Source organism: Catharus ustulatus, chromosome 9 (assembly GCF_009819885.2).
Source record: "Catharus ustulatus isolate bCatUst1 chromosome 9, bCatUst1.pri.v2, whole genome shotgun sequence".
Classification (NCBI taxonomy): domain Eukaryota; kingdom Metazoa; phylum Chordata; class Aves; order Passeriformes; family Turdidae; genus Catharus; species Catharus ustulatus.
In genome coordinates this window covers 24791397-24814885 of record NC_046229.1, presented here as the reverse complement: position 1 = coordinate 24814885, position 23489 = coordinate 24791397, and positions in this window count along the sequence as shown.

Sequence of the window (23489 nt, the reverse complement as noted above, 5' to 3'; positions counted from 1 at the left end):
ACTGAATTTTGCAAGTCTGGGAGCCAAAGTGAGAGATGAGGGACTTTTCCATGTAGTATGTCTTGGGACAGTTCTTAGCTAATTCTTTGGTATTTCCCATTCCACCCTTAATGTGCCTGTCTGCTTTTGGAGGTAGTTGATAATGTTTCTTTGTCTGAGGTGCTTCTGAGGAGATGAGCACACCCTCCTCCATTCCCCAGCACTGACATGACCACTTCAGTGAGAAAACAAGGTGAATGATCTTGTATTCTCCCTTGTTTTGCTGTGTCCTATGATTAAGTGCTGCCTTTCCTCCACTGTGGTTGGACATTCCCGTTCCTCCCAAGCCCAGTTAACCTTCTCTGACTCTCCTCAGGCTGCTCAACAAGTCTCCAGTGCTGCTCATTTGGTTTATCTGCCTTCATGCTTTTGCATGTACAGAGGGTGGCTGTTACCACTTCTCTTGTGCACCACCAAAAACCAGCCCAGCCCAGCAGTGACTGGCTCTGGACTGAAATATCCCTTCACACACCGCAGTCACTGCAGCTTGGTTGCCCTCAGCCTCGCATGTGTGAGTCAGAGGCACTAGACTTTTTTCAGAGTCATTCAATGCAGTACATTCATTATATGTGCTCAACTCCCTCCACTTGTAAAAATGAAAAATTCTGCTTTGGAATAACAACATGCTCCAGCTGTCAAAACTTTTAAGCTCTCTCAGAAATATGTTTTGATGCAGAGGAAAAGAACTGGCAGTAGAAAGTTCTGTTTAAAATGCAGCTTGCTTTCTTGGCTGGATCAGCCACTGTCTCTTTCTGTGCACTCTCTTACTTCACAGCTTCTGCTATTGTCTTCTGACATTGTTTAAAAACAGTCTGACCACTGATGATAGGAAATTGTGAAGACATCAAGGAAAAATCTGGAGATATATATTTAGCTATAACAAATTATGTCTTCTTTCCCACAGGTGATGAAAAATATGTCATTCTGTACCTGGCTGCACAACAGCTGGATGTCCTTTGATCATCCTTTAATTGATAATGTGTTGTGCTGTGCTTGCCATTTCCAGTCCTAGGTCAGCCCAAAACCTTTGCTGTGGTACAGGAATTGCTGTCTGTCTGTGCTTAATGTGTGTGTCTGTTTAGAAAGTAAAATTTATGGTTTTCTGTTGGCTTAAGAAACAGTTTTGTGAGAAATGATCATGACAGTATTATGCTTTAAAGATGAATTTTAATCCTGGTAGGGACCAACCATTAATTCTTTGCAGATTTATGAAGCCTCCAAATGCTGATCATTTGTTTTCCTCCATTCTGTTCTAACTAAAGAAGAATTTAGCAAAACCCCTTTTCATTGTTTCTTGAGCAGCTCCTCACTGCTGGCCCTGGCAGGGGAAGCTGTTTTGTCCCAGAGCAGTTCTGGCTTAGAGCTCCTGTTCTTGCCTGTTTGTTGCTGCCTCTGCTGTGCAGTGTTTTACAGGTGTACTGAAACAAATGTTTTGTGCAGATCTGGCAGGGACTGAATCAGGGTACTTATGTGGATAAAGAATAGACCCTTTCTTTTTATTTTGCCCAGACCCTGATGTGTTTCTCAATTCAGCCTTACAAACAATTTTATTGGCACAAGATGAGGTGGCAGAGTCCTGCAGAATCTGTAACTGCAGATAAGAAAAGACAATTTCTTACACTGGCAAAGCTGCCAGAACCCTTGCTTTGTGAAACTTCTCCCTCTAGTTATCTTTTCATCAGGCAACTGAGGAAATTGGATTGTAGGCCTTAAAGACAAAAACCAATCAAACATCAAACTCCACAACTTTGTGTAGGTCTCATGTGTAGTCTGATTAAGCCCAGACCATCCCATTGGAATCACCCAACATATTTTCAGAGCCGGCTTTATTTGGCTGATAGGCCGCTAAATTTTGGAAGTTCATAATGTCTAATGATAAAAAGCGAGTCTTTCAGAATTTTTGTCCTATCACAAAGCAAAATAGTAACTATGAACTTCAGGGTGCCAGTTTAGATTGCCTTGGAGGGATTTTAAAAATATGTGTGTGTTTATTTTTCAACATATCTGGAAAGCACTGCAGAGTTAAAAACTGGTCTGGGGTTGGAAAATCTGAGCAATTTCCAAACTTTATTCAGCTTCACTAATTCCTGGATTGTAGAAATGGAACACTACCCTCTTGAGGTGAGTTAATCACTGCCATTGATGTTGTTGCCATTTGTTGGTATTTTTTAGCTGTAGCACAACAATCTAGAGTACAACAGCCTAGAACAGTGGTGAGGACTCCTGTAAAAATTGCCTAACATAGGCTTAAATATTAATCACATTGCCTGGATATTTACTTAGTTGCTCTTGAAAAAATGTGCTGTCCAGCTGCAACTTTTACTCATGATGTACTCATTCTGGAGTTACAATAGTTTGAATAAAAGGAAATACTAAGGAAACATTTTGTTTGCAGTTATGGGGGTTTATTTTTTGAGGTGATTTTTCCTTTTAATGTAGTTCTTGATAGTAGTTGAGAGAAAATAGTGATGTTAGTGAGAATCTCCTCGTGGTTTAAGAATTTCTGAATTTTCCATATTGAAGAAATGACAGCTCACTTAAAAATCTCTGTGTAATTTCTTTAGTTATATTCAGAATTTGAAATTTTGAGCAGGAAATCCAACAACTACATTGAAGGTGTTCCAGTAATATCACCTTTGCTGGGACAGAATGTATTTTATTCCTTAATGCATGCAGGAAATCTCCAACTAACAACCTTTTTTAAATGCATGAAAGAAGCAGCTTTGCTTTGTGCTGTGGCCTATGTCTCAGCCCAAGTGCTGAGAAAAGAAGGATAAAGGTGAAGTTCTAGACACAGCTCCCCAGTCAGTAGAGAGTTGTTAATTCTCAAATTGTCTCAGTCATGCTGTGTTGCCTTCAAAGACATTTAAAACAATCTTCTAAAATGTGCTGGCTTAAGTGCTGGGGCAGTGGTGGGCAAATGAAGCAAGAAGTGCTAAAATGAGCTATGGCACAAAATATGTAGTGTTACCATGTACCAAAACTGATCAACCTCTCAAGATTTTTTGCAACATGGAGACCACCTACCATAGCAAAAACAAAACAAAAAACAGGTGTGAATTTTCCTCTATTTTACAGCTGAAGTGTAAATTCACAGATCTAACTTATTCTCACAGATGTATTTTGAATGTGATTATTCCAAGGTGGTTTTAATTACTAATTTTGTAATCACTGAACTTTTAAGACCTTTTGATTAACTCACAGGTGCTATTAAACAAATTGAATTGCTGTTGTAAAGCTAGTTACAATGAAAAATTACTTCAGAGGAAGCTAAAATAGACATATATTTATGTTTTCGTGTTTATAAATGCTACAGACTGCTGCTACTTCAGTGAGTAGGTCCAGGTAGATATCCAACAAAATTGGAATGTCAGAGGGAAAGATAATGAACTATTCAAAATTGGGGCTATCAATACAGTTATTAGCAGTGTCTGATGATTCAGTGTCTGTCTTTTTTCCCCTTGACAAAGCTGGATGATTTTTAGATTTCCCTCCAACAGCTCTGTTATCTTCAATTGAATTTTTTGGTTTGTTGTGAAATTCTGCCTGGGAGCTCCACCCAGTTTCTGGTAAAGAGAATTAAATATTCCTGAGAAGAGCTAAAGGTGGTAGTGGTTCTCTCCTGCTCCTTCAATTCCTGTGCTGCGTGAACATTTCTGAGTAAAATTTGCTCTCAAGTCTTGGAGCAGAATTATGTGCTCCAAAAACTATTGGGCAATAAAACTGGGTGTCCTCTGAAAAACGTTATGTTCGAGGCAGAGCAGCAGAGTGACCTGAACTTGAAGGTGCAGTGGTGCATGAAGTGCCTTAGATCTTGGCTGGCCCACTGCTCACCTTCAGCATTGCTCAGGACTCCTCCTGGTGAACGGGATATTGAACCAGTTTGTGTTTAGGGGAGGGGAACTAGCTGTTATCTGTGCTCTGCTCTGGTTCTAGCTCTGCAAGCATTGCTCATCTTCCCTCTTTGTAACTCACACATTCTATTGCCTACAACTTTTGGGCTGCTCTTTTGCACAAAACTGACTCATTGTACCAGTTTATTTTACACACTGAGGTCCTTATTAAAAAAAAATAAAGAGTCCTTAATTAGGAGTGCAAATATGAGTAGGTGATACAGATGATTCTTAGTTTCCTTTTGTCTAATGTTTGATGTACCTCTGCAGAAAGGGAAGGGAGCTTCTCTGGTTAAAGAAAGTGTAGTTATGGATAACAAAATTCTGGGTTTTGTTGGTTTCAAAATGATGTCATGACAAAAGCATCTTTGAAGCTATTGTGTAATCTAGCTGTACCTAGTGTGCACAATACCAGTGGCCATAAATGTTGAATTAGTTTTAAATAGTGATATCTATTTCACTTGCTTGTTGGGTCATGGGACATTTCTCTTTTACCCAGTGTATGAACATGAGGGGGATTGGTGTCAGACTAATTCCCAAAGCCATATGTGTAAACTGTGACCAAGAAAAACATTCTCATGGTGCTCTCTAGTGCACTATTTGATGTTTATTTGCTGTCTTTTTGCTGCAAGGAGATGTGAAATAATTTAGTTTGCATTTGTTAACAACTCTGTGCACTTTGCCTTTTTAAAGGCAGTAGGGCCTAAGTACTCTGGGCTGAACCTTGCTGCTTGTGTATTCCAAACTGTGATATAAATGTTGGGAGAGCTGAAGGGGAGTATAAAACTGGAGAACAGCTAGCACGTAGAAAAATGGAACAGGAGCCTTGTCATCTCAGCAAGTTGTCATTTGAAATGAACCCAAATACTGCGCTTTGCTTTTGGATATGGATAAAGTTTTTTGTCTTAGAAACCAGCTATTCAGTTTACTATCCATCCCTAAATAAAACACTTCCACTTTGATTAGAACAGAAGTTGTGCCTGCTTATTGGAAACAGCATTCCTGGGAGAGAATTTTTACTGGCTGTCAGGAAAAGCCATGAAAGATGCAGTTGCTTTCACTTTTGTACCTAACCACTCATATTGTCTGTCTTTGATCTACTTTTTAATGATGTTTTAAAATACCTCTAATTCTGGGGTAGAAATTCCATATTTTTGAGAAGTTTTGGGGTTGGTATGGGGAGGAGGGGGAAAGAGATTGAGAAGCAGCAGAGTTTTCATCTGCTGAACAAGGCTGGGATTTCATACTGGCAGGTGAAGGATCTCCAGGAAATGGCCTGGAAAAGGAACCTGATGAGACTGACTCAGTTGCTTATATTGCAGAAATGGTGTGAACACTGCTCTGCAATGATTGAGTTTGAGTTTCTTTCAGAACTCTGTAAAATTCATCAAAGCATTATTGCTGTCATTTCTTCTCCATGGTGCAGTTGTCTGGTTCATGGTATCCATGCTTGCCTCATGTCAGTCTGGGTAAGGCTGTGCTGCCCTGCTCCTGGAAATATCCAAGTTTTATACCATATGTTGCTAGCAGGAGTGTTTTCACTCAGTGCAGGATAAATTGACCCCTGTGTACAGCTCATAGAGCCACTACAGTTCTCTGGAATGAAAGGTGCTAGGTAAATATCAAACCTATGCCAGTTTTGTAGCTGTCATGTGGAACTGTTATTTTCTAATATATATGTTTATTGGTATATTTCTAGATGTAGCAGGTGTTTAGTTTTTTTCATTTTATTTCTAGATCAAAATATTGGCTCTTTTCTCTCTGTAACAGAAGGTCTCCTAAGTTGGTAGAGTGTAAAACACAATCTGAATACTCTGTTGTTCAGAATACATCCAAAACTCAAGTTTTCCTCACACCAGCGAAATCCATTTACAAGCTGAGAACTTGGTAGGGACAAGATGCTGTTCTTTATTTCAGTCATCCCTTATCCATCAGGACAAGGTGAGAAATTCACTGATGAATTATCCATTTCTGTGTTAGCAGTTGACTGGGGCAAAAGCAAGATCCTCAGGTGTTAGAGCTGTATGATTCAGTATGTAGCCAAAGGTATAGTAGTTGTGAAGAAATTAAATTTAATATTTTAATAGGAGGGCTAAAAATAATCTTTATCTAGTCAGCATTATTATAAATTGAGTAGCTGAGATCTATTTGGCAAGAAACACATTTTTAATTGTGTGATACAGGAGCATTTTTATTTTATATAAACAATAATATGCAACGCACAGTTCTTTCAAAATATTTGCTAAATAGAAAAGGAAATTTTAATTAGATATTGCTACAGGATGATCTGCAGCCACTGGAAACAGGCAAAGAAAGGCTGAGGCCCTAAGATAGCTGTTGGTTACTCCAGGTATGATGAATCAGTGTTGCAATCTGAGGGTAGCACCTTTATTTGGGAACAAAATGTGTGTAAGGAATGTGGTGAAATGTTGCAGAGGAAAAGAGGACCTGCAGCAGAATTCCTGCTGAATTTTCATTGAGCTGCAGGTTTTAAGTGTGAAGTAAATGCAGACTTTGGTGAATCAGAGCCTAGAGTTTATGGCCATTTGTTTTTGGGGAAATCAATACAATTGAGATGGTGCAGCTTCTGTTGTTATTTGATGGTAGCCAGCTTGAGTCATGGCAGTTAACAAATTGATATTTTAGGTGAAATAGGACCTTAAATCCTATTTGCAAATGAAATATAAACAGCTCTGTCAAAAATTAGTGCTCCTAAGGCATCTGTAATTTTTATAATAATAACTAAGAAAATCCAATACATCAGACTTTGTTATCTTTGAAGACATTGACATTTTCCCACCTAAAAATTGGATCAATGCTGGAAACTTCCTTCCTCTTCTTCTTTTTTTTTTTTTTTTTTTTTTTTTTTTTTTCTTTTAATAATGCAACTTTTAATTTCCTGTTGTCCTCCACATGATGACCTTTGGTTCAAGTAGAGCAAATTGTAGATTCCTAAATTTCCCTAAAGGGCTGTAATTGTTATGCTACATGTTGGATAGGAATATTTGAATTGCTAATATGAAATGTCAAAAAAATAGAAGTCTTCAATGGATTTGAACATTACATTTGCTCCTGCTGACGTTCTAATCTACCCAAGCACTTAGTAAATGGCAGCACCAAAAAACAGGCTTAATTCTATTCTGAAGTGAAAAGATGAATTTGTGTTTTTTGGTTCAAAGAATGCCTCAATCTATGGGAAGAGTTGAGTCACCTGAGTCTTCAGTGCAAAACGGTTTTGCTGTAGATGGTTAAGCACAGCATTAAACATGAACAAATACAGGCTTGATCTCAACATTTCTGTTGTTATGTGGTGAAACAAGAGGCTTAAAGCTCCTAACATGCCAGTGTGCAAAACAAGGCTCGCAGGTAGGTGTTTTAGGGTCTGGAGTGTTTGTTTTTAAAGTATTAAGATTAGTCATTGATCTTTACCCCGAGCCTGACATGGGGTCGAATCTGGGTAATAAGGAAGCTGTTAATATTACAGAACAACATTATATGACTAATTTCTAAAAGGAGAACTGTTACTGAATGTCAACAAGTTGTCCCATCTATATAAGTTCTGTGAAACACCTGTAACTCTATAATCTTCCCAAGAACATAAACAGGCTACATATGCAATACTCATTCTAAATAATTATATTTCTCTATAATTTAATCCCATTTTTTGACTTTGCCTAGAATGAATAAGTAGTTGCATCTTAAATGCTCTATCTTCAATGTGATGAAATTCAGAAAGTTTCTGTATTAAATTCCTAGTGTTTCAACCTAAAAGAATATAGCCATGTTATCTTTAAGCATTTTCTTGACCCAAAAATTTGAATAAGAACTTCTTATAAGAAGTCCTAATGTCAGGAATAATACTTGTTGAATTTTTGAAATCTATTTTGATGACGTTCATCAAATGATTCTTGTGTCTTAAATACATCTCTGTTATTAGCTGATATAAAACCTAATCAGTAAGTGGATGTTAATTCATGTAGTGTAATGCTGGACCTCCCAGAAGATTTCTCTGCATGGCATATTACATATTCATCCCAGTGCTGAGAAAGACACATGATTGATACTGTTCCATTCTCCATTCCTGATGGTTATCCAGCACTGACAAATGTTTCCACATTTAGCAGCAAAAAGGCGCCATGACTGTCTGAAGTGACAACACCAAATTAACTCTTTCTCAAGTCCTTTCCCTTCAAATTCTATTTCCTTTCAACGCAAAGCATCTAGAGTGTAAAACTGATGGAAAAATGGGCACTTTGATAACAGTGGTCAGGAAATTCAGGTCTTTTGACATATTCTTTTGGTTAAGAAGTTTTTTCTCTATGCAAACTCACTAACATTTTTCCAGTGAGTGTGCTAAAGCTTTTTTAAAAAGCACCAAGTTGTGTATTAAAAGCATCTCATGCCCAGGGAAGATTGCAGGTACTGACATTCCTGGGGACGTAAGTAGAGAATATCTTAACAGTAAAAATAACTTGGGGAAAGTTGTAGATTATTCTCTGGAAGTTGTCACTTCTGTGTAAGCACCTTGTACATTCCAGTATGACAAGTTAACAAAAAGGCTGGTGCACTGGAAACTGTGGCCTATACAGAACCTTTTATCTGTGTTTAGTTTGTGGTAGAATGTTACAATGATGAATGACTTTCAATTCCCACTCTTTGCCTCCTGGCACTAACAAATTTTCATTTGGTGCCACACTTTCAAGTCAGACAGATTATACTTCTCAAACTGGAAAGTCCCATTACAGTACTATTTGAAAACTGTGCTGACACCTGTAAACCTGAATAGATCATTATTTGCAGTTTCTCCCTCAGCTTTTCCTTTGTACTTTCTGCTCCTACAATTAAGTCTCCTGCTATAAGCAAATCAGCACTATTTCTCATTTTCCTGCTAGATTATGGGTATATTTGTCTGTGCTCATATCCACATGAGTCACATATCATATCACTCCTAACACATTCTTGCACCAAACAACATATATTCTGTCACACTAATAAACCCTAAGATGCTGCAGTGCTGCTTCAACTTAAGAACCATAAAGGGCTATGGTTATTGTGGAAGCCCAGCAACTTAAAATACAGCTTACATATCTTGAATACAAATTTACACTGAACATTACTAAGTAATGGTATGAAAAATCCTTTAGGATATCAAAAAAAGAACTAGAGGGAAAGCTGTCTTGAGTAAACTTCTGGGTACACAAAATTTCTGCCACAAGTGCATTTAAGTTTTTTTAAGTCATGATAGGAAATGTATGAAAAATTAAGTATTGGAATGTAAAATCAATTTTGCAATTATAAATGAGATTTTTAGAAAAGACAAATCTGGAATCTCCTGTTTATTTACTGCATAGAGGGCTGTATCCTATATTTTTATATGAGCAGAGTCCTACCCCATTTCTTGAGGCATGAGTTTCGTTTTCTAAGTCATTTTTTATTCCACTCAATTACTAGTGAGTTGTTTTTCCTGCCTCTTTGTACTACTCAAGAGGCAAGATGTGATTCTGTTGTCCTCTACCCCTTTGCTTGTGGGTAAAGCATACAAGGAAATTAAACAGGAGAACAACCAGCCCTGTTTGTCATCACCGCTCCTTGATTGTATTTCTGTGGCTCTTTGCTCTTCTATAAAAAGATCCTCAGAGCAGCTGCAGTTTTTTCTTGAAGAGCCTCACCATCTTGTGAGAATATCCATAAATAAGTAACTCTTCCTTGCTGGAAGTGTGAATGGACCTCAGTGTTCTGACAGACCAGCCAGGAAAACTGGAACACAACCCAAGCTGGGCCACAATGGGACAACTGTTCTGCTTAGAAAGTGGATAACATTGTGTGCTAAGCACTTTGAAAATGAAGAAATACTGAGAGTTTATTCTCATGCAGTTCTAGTTTAGTCCTTTTACAAGCTTACCCATCAGTCTTTGGCATCGTAGGAAGCAAAATCTTGCATAAGGAAGTGTGTTTGTCCAATCAATTTGGACTAAGTGAATACATACACATATATTTATGTGAGAGTCAATTCAGCCCTGTGTAAATGGCCATTAGGATAATGGTCTGATTTCTGCCTTTCTCTAATGAAGTCTGATGAAATATTCAACTCTTTAATGCCTCAATTTTTCTTGAGTGCCATCAGAAGTGATGCTAGTACGTGATTTCCTACACATAGTAAGGAAGGTATCAAAGTACAAAATAATAACCTTGGAGCTTTCTGGGGAGGGGACAGTCATGTTTTATCTTCATAAGAGACTGATTTTTTTCTGTTTTTTGAGACACCATTTGATTTGCAGGACTTGATGGCTGTAAGAGATTTTTAACTGCCCAGAAATTTATTGATGAGAAGTTGAAACAGAACACAATTCCTAAAATCTGTTCAGAGGGTATTTCCTACAAAGAAAAAAGCATCTTAGGCATGGATTTTTGAAGATTTAATTGTGACTGGCAAGTAAAAAAAAGTGTTAAAAATGTCAAAGTGAAGAAATACTGAGAGGAGCAGTCAGCAGTGCAAGTGGTGATCTCTGAGATAGGAAGGAGGAAAAATAGCAAAATAAAAACAATGCATTTCAGTATGACAGACTCTCTTAAACTCCTAGAATTGGTCAGTAAAATCCTCCTAGAGGCTTCTCAGAGACACTAAACAAAAATGCAGTCTGTCCAATTAATTATATTAGAGATAAAAATGCATTTCTCATTGCAGAGGGAAAAGTAGGAACCATGTCAAGTCAGCTGGTAAAGTTGAGGGTTTGTGTTGAGGGGTTGAAAAGCAACCTGCAGCCAAAGAGGGTGTCTTGTTACCACACTGGATTCCTTGCCTTGAACTGCTGCTCTTGGTGAGAGTTCCTGGGGTTTCTGTGGACTTTTTTACAGCAGCTCACTGTTAATTCAGAAATTATGTGCAATTCTGTCATGGCAAGTGTGTGGATACCAGACACAGCTTGTGGGTGTCAAACTTTACAGGCAGTGCACACAAGGTCATCTTGCTAAAAGACAGTGGAGAAGCCTGGCTTTAATATGTATCAGAAAAAATCAACTAAATCAAGTAATATGAAATGGTACAGAACTGGTCAGAACACTGTAAGGAGAAGCTCTTAATATTTTAATGGAAAATGTGTGGAGATGCCCTCATGTTTCAATCCATCTCCTTTTTCATCAGTGATGGTATATACAAGCTGAAAGAAAATTAAAGAGTAGAAAATATTGGGGGATATACTTAGAACTCAAAATTCACAACAAATACCTTGTTAAATGGTGAATATCAATGGGGAAAAAAGCAAGGTTGGAAATTGTTCAGTTGAAAGAAGTGCTTGTGCATGAGAAGGAACAGCTAACTGGGTACTTGTTTTGCAAAAAAAAAAGGTTGATTTTGCAAATAGTTAACTCATCAGTGATAAGACCTCTGAACTAGATTCATAAGTTGTCTAGAGTAAATGTAAAATCAACTAACTTAGCAGTCTTCAAGTATCTGGGTACTGCTGTGAGGAGGGAGGAGGAAACTTGGACACTGTGGTAATTAGTTTACTCAGGTTTGAGCAAGGAAAACTAGCTTGTATTTAAAGAAGAGATTAAAAGTAGGTGCAGTAGGGGAAAAATATCAGAGTATTGCACAGTTAACTCATCAATTATCTTAAATATTCTGAAGAAGCTTAAGGAGTGTAATAATGCATATGTGTGTATTTTATGTGTGCCACTGCCAGGGGATTGTGCTCACTGCAGTCCCGCTCCAATCAAAGCAGGCACAGCTGTGCCTGGCTCTGCTCTGATAGGAAATGTATGGAGGAAATGCAGAGTGAATTCTCATCCATCACTTTAGCACACTGCACCACGGGCTGGGCTGTGATAAGGGATCCTTGTCACACTGCAATTTCCAGCTCCCTGAAATGCTGCTTTGTGCTCTGCCTTTTAGGGGGGTGATAGAGGGTGAGGGAAGCACAACATGGACATTTGTGGAAACTTGAACCAAATTGCTGTGAAGCTGCTTTTGATGTAGCTCTTTGGACTGCATTTGATGTTTTTAAATGACAGGACAAGCTTTGTTTAAAACACAGCTTTTAGAAGTTTGCCCGTCTATTCATTTGCTATTTGATTGGTGGAACCTTTTGCATTTTCAGTGACTGTAGAATTTCTCATGCAGAAGAGCAGTTCTGGGCAATTCAGGCTCTATTATGCAAAATGCTGCTTGCTGTTTACTGCTAATAATAAGCCAAAAGCTTTGCTGTCCTTTTTTAGTAGCTGAGTATTTTATGCTGCAATCTGGCAAGTGAAATTAGAGAACAGTATCTCAAAAACACTTAATGTCTATGTATGTGTGAATTTTTTACCAGTATATTTTGCAAAAAGTAATTTGAGAATGGAAGTGAATATTTACATTGTTAGAGGGTTGAATTTGTGTTTTGTGATAGTTGCCCTGCTACTGTTCTGAATTAGAGAGTGAAACAAAACTCACTTTTATTTTGCATTAAGGATGCTTTATTTAAATCTGTAATTCTTAATTTATAAGAAGGTTAGGATCAGCACGGTGTTTTGCTCAGTTACTTCATTGGAAAGCTTTTTTCAGTAAGTAAGCTTCAATGCCTGAATTCAAAGCATATTTTTAGGAAATGGTCTGGGAGACTGAGAATGCAGGTACCTTGAGGTAAAGGCAACATATGAACTCCCTTGTGACATCCATGTGTGTCCTGCTTTCCTCTTCTTGAGAGCTCTTTTTTGAAGGAATTCTACTGTGTAGCATTTCATTACTTCTGTGTGTGGGTGTTTATTAACACACTTTACTGTTCTTCATCCCAGAACTCTGAAAGTGTTTTATTTCCTGTGTCTGAGCTCTGTCCTCCATGTGTTACACCATGGGACAAGGTGCTGGCATGCAGCTGGCTGTGCATACATGGTCCTGGATGTGAGGTCTTCAAATCCTTGAGCAGAGCACACTGGATGAAGTGGCTTTAATTAATTTTCTACACCTTCACATTTGCTGCTAAAAAATCATTCAACAATTTCCGTGGATGCTCTTAAATGTTTGTCCTGGGATAGGAGGGAGGCTAATTTTACCAACTGTCTGCCTGGGGTGCATGTGTTACTCCTTTATCAGTTCTTTAGTTTCTTTAGCTTCTAGAATATCTTCCCAGCTTCCAGCTAATATCCTGGACTGGAAGTTATGTTTTGTTTAACAGGAAAATACTGTGCTTGAAGTGCCTTCAGTGCTTCACCCGAGTGTGTTTGTGTGTGTGTGTATATATATATGATTTTTCTGGCCTTGCTTATACTGCATAATATTCTAAATTAGTCTTAATCCTTCTCTCACATCACTGATCATATTCTTTTGCTAACTATGTGGAACATATTGCCACTAAGCATTGTTGATAATTACACTCCTAAAGCTAATTTCTGTAGGAGAGCCATATGGTATACATAATGATACATAACAGTGATGTGGTCTTCAGTTACCCATAAGTGAATAACTGTTTGAGATGAAACTGATGTTTTATTCATCCCTTTCAGGAAAAAAAAGAAAATTTTATATTTCAAGAAATGAAACTTGAGAAAAAAACCCCCTCATTTTCTTGAAAGACAATCTAACATTTGCACCACATAGTGACTAGAAGGTACAGTAATTTCATGATTATAAGCTGCAACTGATTATAAGCCGCACCTCCGGGTGTTGGCAATGTTTAGCTCTTTGTCCATAGATAAGCCGCACCTGATTATAAGCCGCACTGTCGTTCGCAGCGAGAACCTGTGTGCAGCAAAGTAACAAATTAGTAACAGAATTGTGGGATCGCGCGGTTTACTGGCTCGGCTTGGGGCCGCCAATGGGGCCAGGTGACCCAGCTCAGTGCTACTGCTCGGTGGGGCTGCTCGGGGCCGGCTGCCGCTGCCGCCGCCGCCAGGCTCGCTCGCCCCAGCCTGGTGCTGCCCCGCGTGGCAGGGGGAGACAGAGCCCCCCACCTGCCCCCACCCCGCGCTGCCGGCACGGAGCCTGCCTCCACCCCCCGTGCAACAGAGTAACCAATTTGTAACAACCGTGCAATCCTGGGTTTTTACTGGCAGGTGCTTGGCTCGGCACCTCGGCTTGCACTTCTGAGTTTGGAAATTTCAGAACTTTTTTCATATATTGGCCACTCCTGAGTGTAAGCTCATTTCTGGGTTGGGATCAAAATTTTAGTCAAAACAGTGTGGCTTATAATAGTGAAATTACTGTACTTAGTGTTCAGTAAAGCTGAACTGGAAGTAATCTACAGCAAAGAAGTCCTTTAAACCTCTGCTAAAACGGTCTGGAAGTGACGCTCCTTGGCAAGAAGCTATCAGGACTAAGATAAACTCCTTGTGATGAGGAAAAAGGCAGGGCATGAACTCATCCTGCCTGTTTCCTGCAGGCACTGAGACAAGGAGTGTGCATGAGTGATTGAACTTGGCATTCATGTAGATGTGGTCGCTACCAGATTTCCCTGTACCTTTGGAGCTGAGAGGGAATCGTGCCTTTTGCACAGGGCTGCAGATGTGCAGTCCCTGGTCACAGCCACCCAGCTGCAGTGTGAGCACAATCAGGGTAAGCTGGGATTGACGTGCTTTCATATGGTAAATGTTACACAAACAGTAAGAGAAATACCCCACAACTAAACAGAAATGAGATAAAAAGCCCTGACTGCTCTTCAGTTTTCTCATTTATTGGGACAGTAGCTCGTGGTTGTTGCCTGGCTGCTATTGCTAATGGCAGCACACACAGGAAGGAGACTCTGGCATGAATTTCCCAGTTCACTTCCTCTGCACTGTATTTCACTGTAATCTGTCTATCCTAATGTGATGTATTCCAGATGAACCAAGCAGGAAAGTCATTAATTATTGTGAAAAGGAGGGAGTTGAGTTAAAAGCCTAATTTGTCAAGTAAATGAAAATTGTCTTTATTCTGATCGCTTGCTTTTGGTGAAACATGGACGATTTCAGAATTTCTTTTTCAAAGAAAAGAAAAAAGGTTCAGTGTTCCAATTAGGGCTCTTTGGGAAGCACTAATTATTATCTTTTGCAGGAGAGAAAAAAGTAATGAGCACTTCCATATTGTCACCAGTAACCTTGATTAGTCCTTCAGATACAATTCCAAGAAATGCCTTTTACATTGGTTTCATACAATATTCATTATACTTCTAATTGGCAGATTTTAATAATTTAGAGCTGATTAGTATCTTTAATATTTTTTATTTAAATATTACTGCCAAAACTGTCTTTGGCTCAGAAAAGGTCAAGTATAGACATCTTCACATTCCAAGTGGTAAAGTGTTCTCCTCTTCTTGTGCACATTTGCTTGCTACAAAAGAAGCATTCCAAGGAACAGGTTTCCTAAATTCAAGTTCTGGAATATGTGCCTTGATATGGGACTTGCCCATCTCCTTGGGAATGCTCATCTGCATAGGCATGCAGAAAAATTTCTTGCAAGGTTCCTGTTATCTGGAACTTAAGGGACTGAGTTTTCTTGGCTTCTGCTGTAAGTGAACTTGCAGACCTAATTTAAGATCACTTGATTTTTTAAAGTATTTCTTTCAGTACTTGGTGAAAATCTTCCCAGCAGAAAAGCCCAATACCAGTTTGAAAGTACCCTGTATGCAGCACATCCCCAGCAATCAGGGCACGATAATCAGAACAGAAATTACCTTTTTTCTGACAAGATAACTCTAATTTGGTGAGGCTTGCAACTGCTAAGAAAAATGTGGGCAATTTTGACATCCTTTCAGGAAGAAAATGGAACTGTTCTGAGATGCAGTGTTTGTTAGATCTTGTTATGACTCTGTAATAACAGTGATTTTTGGCATATGTTTACATGTATAATTTTCCTTATTACAATAGAAATAAACTGCTACTGATGCAAGATTCCCAAAATCTGCTTAAAACATCGAATGAAAGAAAAGAGAACAATGAATAGAGAAACTGGATGCCCTTACTGCATGCAAAAAAAGGTTGCTTGAGTGAAACCTGCTAAACTAATAATTTCTGAACTTTGTTTAATTTTAGCAGCATAATAATAGTGGCAAGATTTCAGCCACACCTGGTCTGGAAGTTGATAATTCTGTTAAGACACTTCAGTTAACTGCAAAAGTAATTAAGAACTCATTACCCAACTTTATTCAAAGTGTTGTAGGTTTTATGTGATTTTGACTTGTTTCATGAGCTTCAGTTTTCAAGTCATTTTCCACTGACTGCTTCTTCTGTTCTTATGTGACTTGGTGTTTTTACATCCTCTTGTATTTGCTTTAGCAAGCACACTCATTTAGAGACTTAAATGGAGTGTAAATTGCCTCATCTTTTCTCTTTACTATTACTAGATCTTACATGAGAGACTAGAACCATTAAAGTATTTCTAAGGCATAATTTCTGTTTAAAGAAATGGAATAGAGGGAGATGGAAAGCTGGGCAGAACCTGAAATCAGGGAGTTAAGTGCTTCAGATGTTATATTTTCAGCTTTTGAGGTGCCAGCAAAAATCCTGAGCTTCAGTACTGCTTTTAGCCTGATAAAGGCAGTGATGCCATCAGCATTCTGTGAGATAAAATGGTGACCTTGCTTCTTGCAAAGGAGTGGGCTTGCCTTTGTTGTTTCCCTGTAATTTCAAGGAAAAGTGAAAAAAAAAGCTGTGAAGTGCCACTAGATTCTAAGTTATCTTCTGACTGTAATGTGCTTTTATTTAAATCTAGTGTGTAAGCCTATCAAAGTAGATATGTTTTTGCTAGTGAACCCTCTATAACGAATAACCTGCACCTTGAACCAACAGCTTCTGAGAGGCTGATTTGGTATGTATAATCTGGAAACAGCCTGACACAGAAAATAACAAGAGATAGCCCAGTTGAGTGTTTGTATGAGGTTCTTTTGGGAAAAATGGTACAGAAAACCCATATGATCTCATGGATATTTGATTTTTGTTTTTCTATGTTTTAGGGATTATCTGCTATGCAAATATTCTTCCTCCCTCCTGTAGTTTCTTTCAGTAGACAAGTTTCATAACCAGAAAGAAAATTTTTTGTTAGAAAAATAATTATGTCTTTTCAATCATACATATGTTAACTAATACTGAAGATGAAATGTATTTCATATTTCTGAGGGGAAGAAATAGCAGTTCAACATCCCTGCTGAGTTCACATATTTACATAATATATTGTCTGTGAGATTCCTGTGATGTAATGCCCATGGTTCAGTTACCAGTACTCTGAAAATCATAACTTCACCACTTCTTATTTCTGATTTATTCAAACTTTGGAGTTAATGATCAAAGCTAACTACACTTCAGAGTTCAAACCTCATAAATGAGGGGAAGGAAAAATGTCACCCACAGACTTGACCCATGTTTAAAATCTTAGCTAAGGACTGATCAGTCTTGATTTGCATGGAGTATTTTGCTCTTTTAAAGGCAGAGGAAACTTTGAGGTGGAACTTCAGGTGTCCCATAGCTTAGCAATAGCTCCTGGCTTAGGCTTGTCTTAGGGATTCTTCTTTTTTTCCCCCTGTCCTCCCTTCATGGAGCTCCCCATTGCTGTTGGGAGTAGATTTCAAATTTAAATGTAGAATTCTCTTTGAAGCTGTCTTTTTCTGAATTCTTGTTAGGGATTTGGACTTCTGAGTTGGTTCCTTTTCATGGCAAAAAGACCTGAAAGGCACAATATGGTTTTACAGTCTGTTTTAAACACTGTTTTATGAGAAATTGAGGCTTTCAGCAATTCTAAGGGAATAAGGCACCCCTGAAACCTGAACTTATTAGACTGTATAGATAAAGGTATTGATATTTTTTGGACTTTCAAACAAAATGCAGGTAAAATATTCTCAATGGAAGGAGATTGTATCTGTGCTTTTGAAGCCTCTTTCATTTCCTGTATAAATGAGTACAAAATGCCTCTTGAGCACAGGCATGTAGAGCAGAAATAAAATGATCAAAAGGATCTCCAGCTCTCAGATGGCTAATTCTTCTTTCTCTGCATGAAAATCTGTAATAAATTCAAATTCCTGTGGAATCTGTAGACTTGTAATCTGCAAAATTATCCATGTGTGTTACATATTTGGTTTGTGCCCTGATACCTGACTTTTCTGGGAAATGAAGGGTAAAGGAAGCACTTGTGTGTCTTACACACAACACAGGCTGCTCAGGAATAAAATAAGATGTAGTTGAGACAGTCAAGAGAAATAACAGCCAGTCTGGGTTTAATTTCTAATTCAGTTCTATTCCTAGAATTAATTTGTCAGTGATTATATCAAGGAAGTGAAAGAATGATACTTGCAGAATTAATCAGAAATTCTCCTTTCAAGTATTATTAGCAAATAAAGATTTCAGACATGGTGCTCAGGTGTCTGGTTGCACAGCTTTGAAGATGAGGATTATGAAAAGATCCTCGTGCCTTTGCACTGCAGAGCCAGGGGATTGCCTGCCAAGGGAGGATACAAACAGCAGCAACAACTTTAAATATGTCTTTAACCTTGCAGAAGTATGAAAGTTAGTTTGAAAATGTGAATTTCAGGCATCAGGTATTTGTGGAAAATCCAAATATAGAAGAGTGCAGAAATTGCTTAACCAGTTTTTTCAGCCACTATGGGACTTGTCTGGATATTTGACTCAGATTTCTTCTGTGGTGCCATAAGAATCTGAAAGTAGCAGTTGTTTTTTAAACCTGTGGTTTATTTTCATTTGGACTTTTGAGCACAAAACTCCTTAAAGGCACTCAGAACCACCTCCACATGTATTTCTACAGTCTTCACATCAGTCTTTCTTACTAAATAGAATGAGTTTTATATCTTCAGTTATATTTTGGAACTGAAAATATCTAAACCAGAGATCCTCCTGTGAAGCCTTAAAAGATTGTATTTATTATGTACTTAACAAAAAAGTTAATTATTGGGTATTGTAGTCTCTAATTGTGACCTTAATAATGAGTTTTCTATAATTTCCAAAGTCAGTCTTTGAAACTATATTAATAACATTATATGCACAGATGATTAGCAGGCAGAAAGGATTTAAAATCTGACTTTTTAGGTATTTTGTCTTGTAAGAAAGCTAATCTCATCTGAATAGGAGCTAGACCTCCATAGAATATCCAGAGAATTCCATGGATCTTGAAATGAACTGGTTGTCATTTACTGTAAGGTATAAAATTTACAACCACAAAGAAAGGTTCTCCCAGTGACTCGACTGTTTTGGGAAGAAGATGTTTCCCATCATGTGAAAAGCAGTGACACTTTGGGGGTGGCTGTCCATATGTGAAAGGAAGCAGAGATTCCCTGTTTCAGAGATGGAAATTCAGAAGTGGGTGTGCTGTCAGTGCCCCCTGGGGCTGTTGGGCACCAAAGAGTTCTGCCATGCCCATGTCTGTTCTCTCTGCTTATGCACATTGATCTGGGAGCAGTGATGGTAACAAAACATCCAGCTGCTTTTTTGACTAATAAATATCTGTGGTTTTATGTATGCAATGTAAAATACATATACATAGAAAGACAGTATGCTCTCTGTGAAGTATTTGTGCTATCAGATTTATTGTTTCAATACCTCTCTTCTTTTTTCATGTGTTTATTTTGGTATTGATTTTTGCTTTTATTTCAATCTTTGCATCATAGAACTGGCTTCAGTAATTCTGTTTAGATGATGCACTTCTGGTAGAATTCTTGGAATCAGACTTATCAAATTGCTTTTTTAATGATGGTTTTCCTCTGGGGTGTTAGCTGGTGAGTTTGTGCAATATGTTTTAGAAACTATATTGCTTTCTCTGGGAAATGGTTTATTCATACAGCAATAACCCAAACACATTTTATTGTCAGAAATTGCATAAAATTCAGTTGTGGTGCCTCTGCAAATTTTCTTCTATAAAAAGAATGAAAATATCTTGCTGTGAAAGATTATGACTCACTGGCATTGGTAATTACACAGCTCTTTTAAGTTTAAATATTAAAACTGTGCTCTACCACCTAAAAATGACAATAGTTTTCACTTTATCTCACAGTCACAAACAGAGTTTGAGTAGTTTAGGAAGAGAATGATGACGGAATTCTACCACATTTGTAGATGTTGAGAAGATTCTTCCTCTGTTTGTACTGGTACTTCAGAGAGTGTGTTTATATCAGATAACAGGTGGTTATTCCATTGAGAATATTCTATTGAGAACAGGATAAAAGATCCAAAAACTTAGTTGTTATTACTAGTGTTTGCCAGCTTATAGTACTGCCATATATAATATTGTAAGATGATGTGATGTACAGTACCAATTTTTGTGCCTCAGAATTTTTACACATCTATTTGAAAAGGTCATTGGAAAAATCTGATTAGTTTGATTCACTGCCACTTCAACAAATACAGAGCTCATGTTATTACAGTATTTATTATTTGGTTTCTTTTTCTTCAGTGCTCTCTCTGCATTGACAGAATTGAACTTAGCCTGATACCTTGCAGCAAATCTTCTATCTTCAAAAATACCCATATTAATTTGAAAATGCCGCTGGTGAATGAAATATTGTTTTATTATATTATCTGAATGTTTTCTCCTTATAGTGATGTTCCAGTAATAGTAATCTCAAACTATTCCCGTGACTTTCTTACTTTGGAGTATTTGCTGGAATGAAAATCAGTGGGAGATTGCTGTCCTTGATGTGTGTGTAAAGACTTTCTAAGAGATTCTTACTGGGAGTCTTTAATTTTTGCTTTTGTGGCTTTCTGACCTGCCTGTGGGGTTGGAGGGAGCAGCAGGAAAGCTGCAGCAACCACACAGCTCCAAGGAGTGTGTGGGAATAGGGCTCACACCCCTGAGAGGGTGGGGAATGCCCCACAAATACTCATAACTTGAGGGGATTGCAGCTTTTGGGGATTAGTACTTCAAGGGTGCTTAGAAAATTAGTAGGTGTGTGTTAATACCTTGTAAAGTTGAGGTTTATGTGTGTTATTGCTGATATTGATTCTGGACATTTCCTGCCTGTGCTGCTGATTGTGTTGCTAATAAATCAAACTGCTTTGATAGTGAATTGATTGGTAGGTTTTGAATTTAGTAGCTTTCCTCCAGACAAGGTACTTAATATTGATTAGCACATTCAGAAATTTTAGGAGTAATCCAGCAGCAGTTTAAATGCAGCTAAACTAGTTTGCTGATGCTTCTCTACCATTATTCCATGTGGCTGCTCCTGATTGGTTTTACATCATAAACCCTAACCCCAACTTCTTTAGTTTCCCCCATGGAATGCAAGGTAAATTGCAGATCTTCATCATAAGCATTCAGTTAAGCAGTCCTTGTCTGTAAGTCAGCTGAGTGTTATTGCATTTTATTAGTACTTCTGTCATGAGCAACTACTGTTTAAAAACCCCCCAAAAATCCTCCACACACCTCACACTCTCCTCTCCTTCAGCAGTACTGAAAATATTTTTAGGTAGCAAACTTTGAAAAAAAAAATAAGCAAAACCCCACCCAGCTGCTTGCCTTGGGCAGCTGCTTCTCGTTGTGGCAGTAATTGCCTGCATTCTGGGTGCTTCTCTCAGGGCTGCAGTGAATTGCATGCGCAAGGCCTGACTAAGTGGCCACAAGGGTCTCTTCTGGCTTTAACATCTAAGAAACTACTGACTCCTGAAGGTTGCTAAACCCATTCAGTTTCTACTGAATGAACGGGAATTGAATGTACTGAGTTCTTTGCAAGGAAGCAGTTTTTATAAAGAAGCCTTCAAAGATTTAATAAGCTATAAAAGGTGAGATTGAATCCGCTCTGATTAGCACCTGTAAATGAGCTTGAACTGACTACAGCGATCAGATGTTGACAGCCCCCTTCTGCATGAAAGTAAAGATGATTACCCAAGAAGTAATTTCCTGGATGGCTTTAGCCTTTCAGAGTATGTTTTTTCCCTGTATGTGTTGCTGGCTGGAAGTTCCTGTCATGCTGAAACTCAGCATTTGGCATTGTCTCTTAATTTTGTACCTTCAGAAGGCAGCAGGAAAATTTCCAATGACTGCAGTGAGTTTTGAGTTGGGATCTGATCAGACATTCTGTGGTATTTTTTTATCACTAATGGCAAGAACATGATTTGGTTTTCAAATCTGTGTGAAGGGTGGTGGATGTGGAAAAGAGAGCAGACGGTTTGGAGTTTTTTTATCTGTTTAGAAAGTTTCAGGTTCAGGTGCTTGGAGCCCCTGGGATGTTTACAGCTCATGAACTCATTCACAATCAGTTTTCTATGACTTTTTCAGCGGTACTGTAACACCCTGTAGCTTGTGGTTATTTTACAACTGATGAACTGGTGCTGAAACATGAATTGTGCAATTCTGAGTCTATAATTGAAATCTGTAAGGAACTAGGGAACAAAAGAAGCTTTATAATGGTTCTCTCCAGAATAAGCCTCAAACTGCTAAGACAGAGCAGGTCAGCTTCCTAGAAATGCTTTTCACCAGGCTTTCCTAGCCAGCTAACCCCTTGACAGTCTCCAGATTGCAATCAGGTCAATTGTATCCATTTTGTGTTCTCCTACAAGTCAAAAAAATCCTTTCTAAAACCCAAACCTCCTTAACATTGTGTCAACACAATTACATGAAAAATTACATCCTCATCGTTAAACACAGGCTGTCCAGAGAGTGGCACCACTGAATTGTGATGCACTGTCAGAAGGTCTTAATCAAAGAGCCCTGTAGCAAGAGCAAGCTGGAAAATGGTTCCTGTCTATTTAAAACAAAAAGTGTGTATGTCTTTTTTTTTTTTTTTTTTTCCCCAGATTATAATGTGTTGGTTTTGGTTTGGGGATTATTTAAGGGCTTTAAGGGCAAGGGCCTGAGTAAAGAGGACTGTTTCAGACATATCTCCATATATCAGAAGCTGTGGCTTCTAATAATTTCCAATATATCTGCACAAATTAAGAAAGTCTTGCCTTGAGGTTACTTGAATTAGATTGAGTATTGGTTTTGATGGTGCATAAAAGCTCTTTGGACCTCAGAGAATGTCTGTTATCAACTAATAAACTTTACTCCCAGGCTTGTGCTGGACTAACAAAGCTTTAGAACTGGTAAATAATGTATTCATTGAGAGTTGACCTTTCTGTACTTGGGTCTTTACATCAGTCTTTTCTGAAAAATATATGTTTTTAAACTTTTAAGAGCTAAAAAGTATTTTTTCTTTCAGGAATATATCCTACTAGGGTTTTTTCCTGTTTGACAGTGGTTCTTCTAACTACATCATGTCACAATTCAAAATTATTTGTATACATTGAAATAATTTGAAATTTATTTCCTGATTATATGGAAACAATTTTCAAAATCAAGTTTTATCTGATATTTGTTTTGCCTAATAATTGTGTAAAGTTATTGCTTCTTATTGAGTAAACTCTGTTACTAGAATAGCTTTGAAAACTGTGCCAAAAAAGAAGTGCAGTCTTGTCAAACTACATTCTGTATAGAATTTAAATGAATCCAAATTTGGGATTCATCTATTTTAAATTGTCTTTCATTGGGACAGAACAAACAACTGAGTTTTGAATGTGACACAGCTGCAGAAACTCTCAAACCACAAAAAAAGCCTCAGACAAAAAACCCTGTAATGGTTCATTTGTAACTGTGGATGGTTGTCTGAGCCACTCTCAAATAAAGGGAAATGA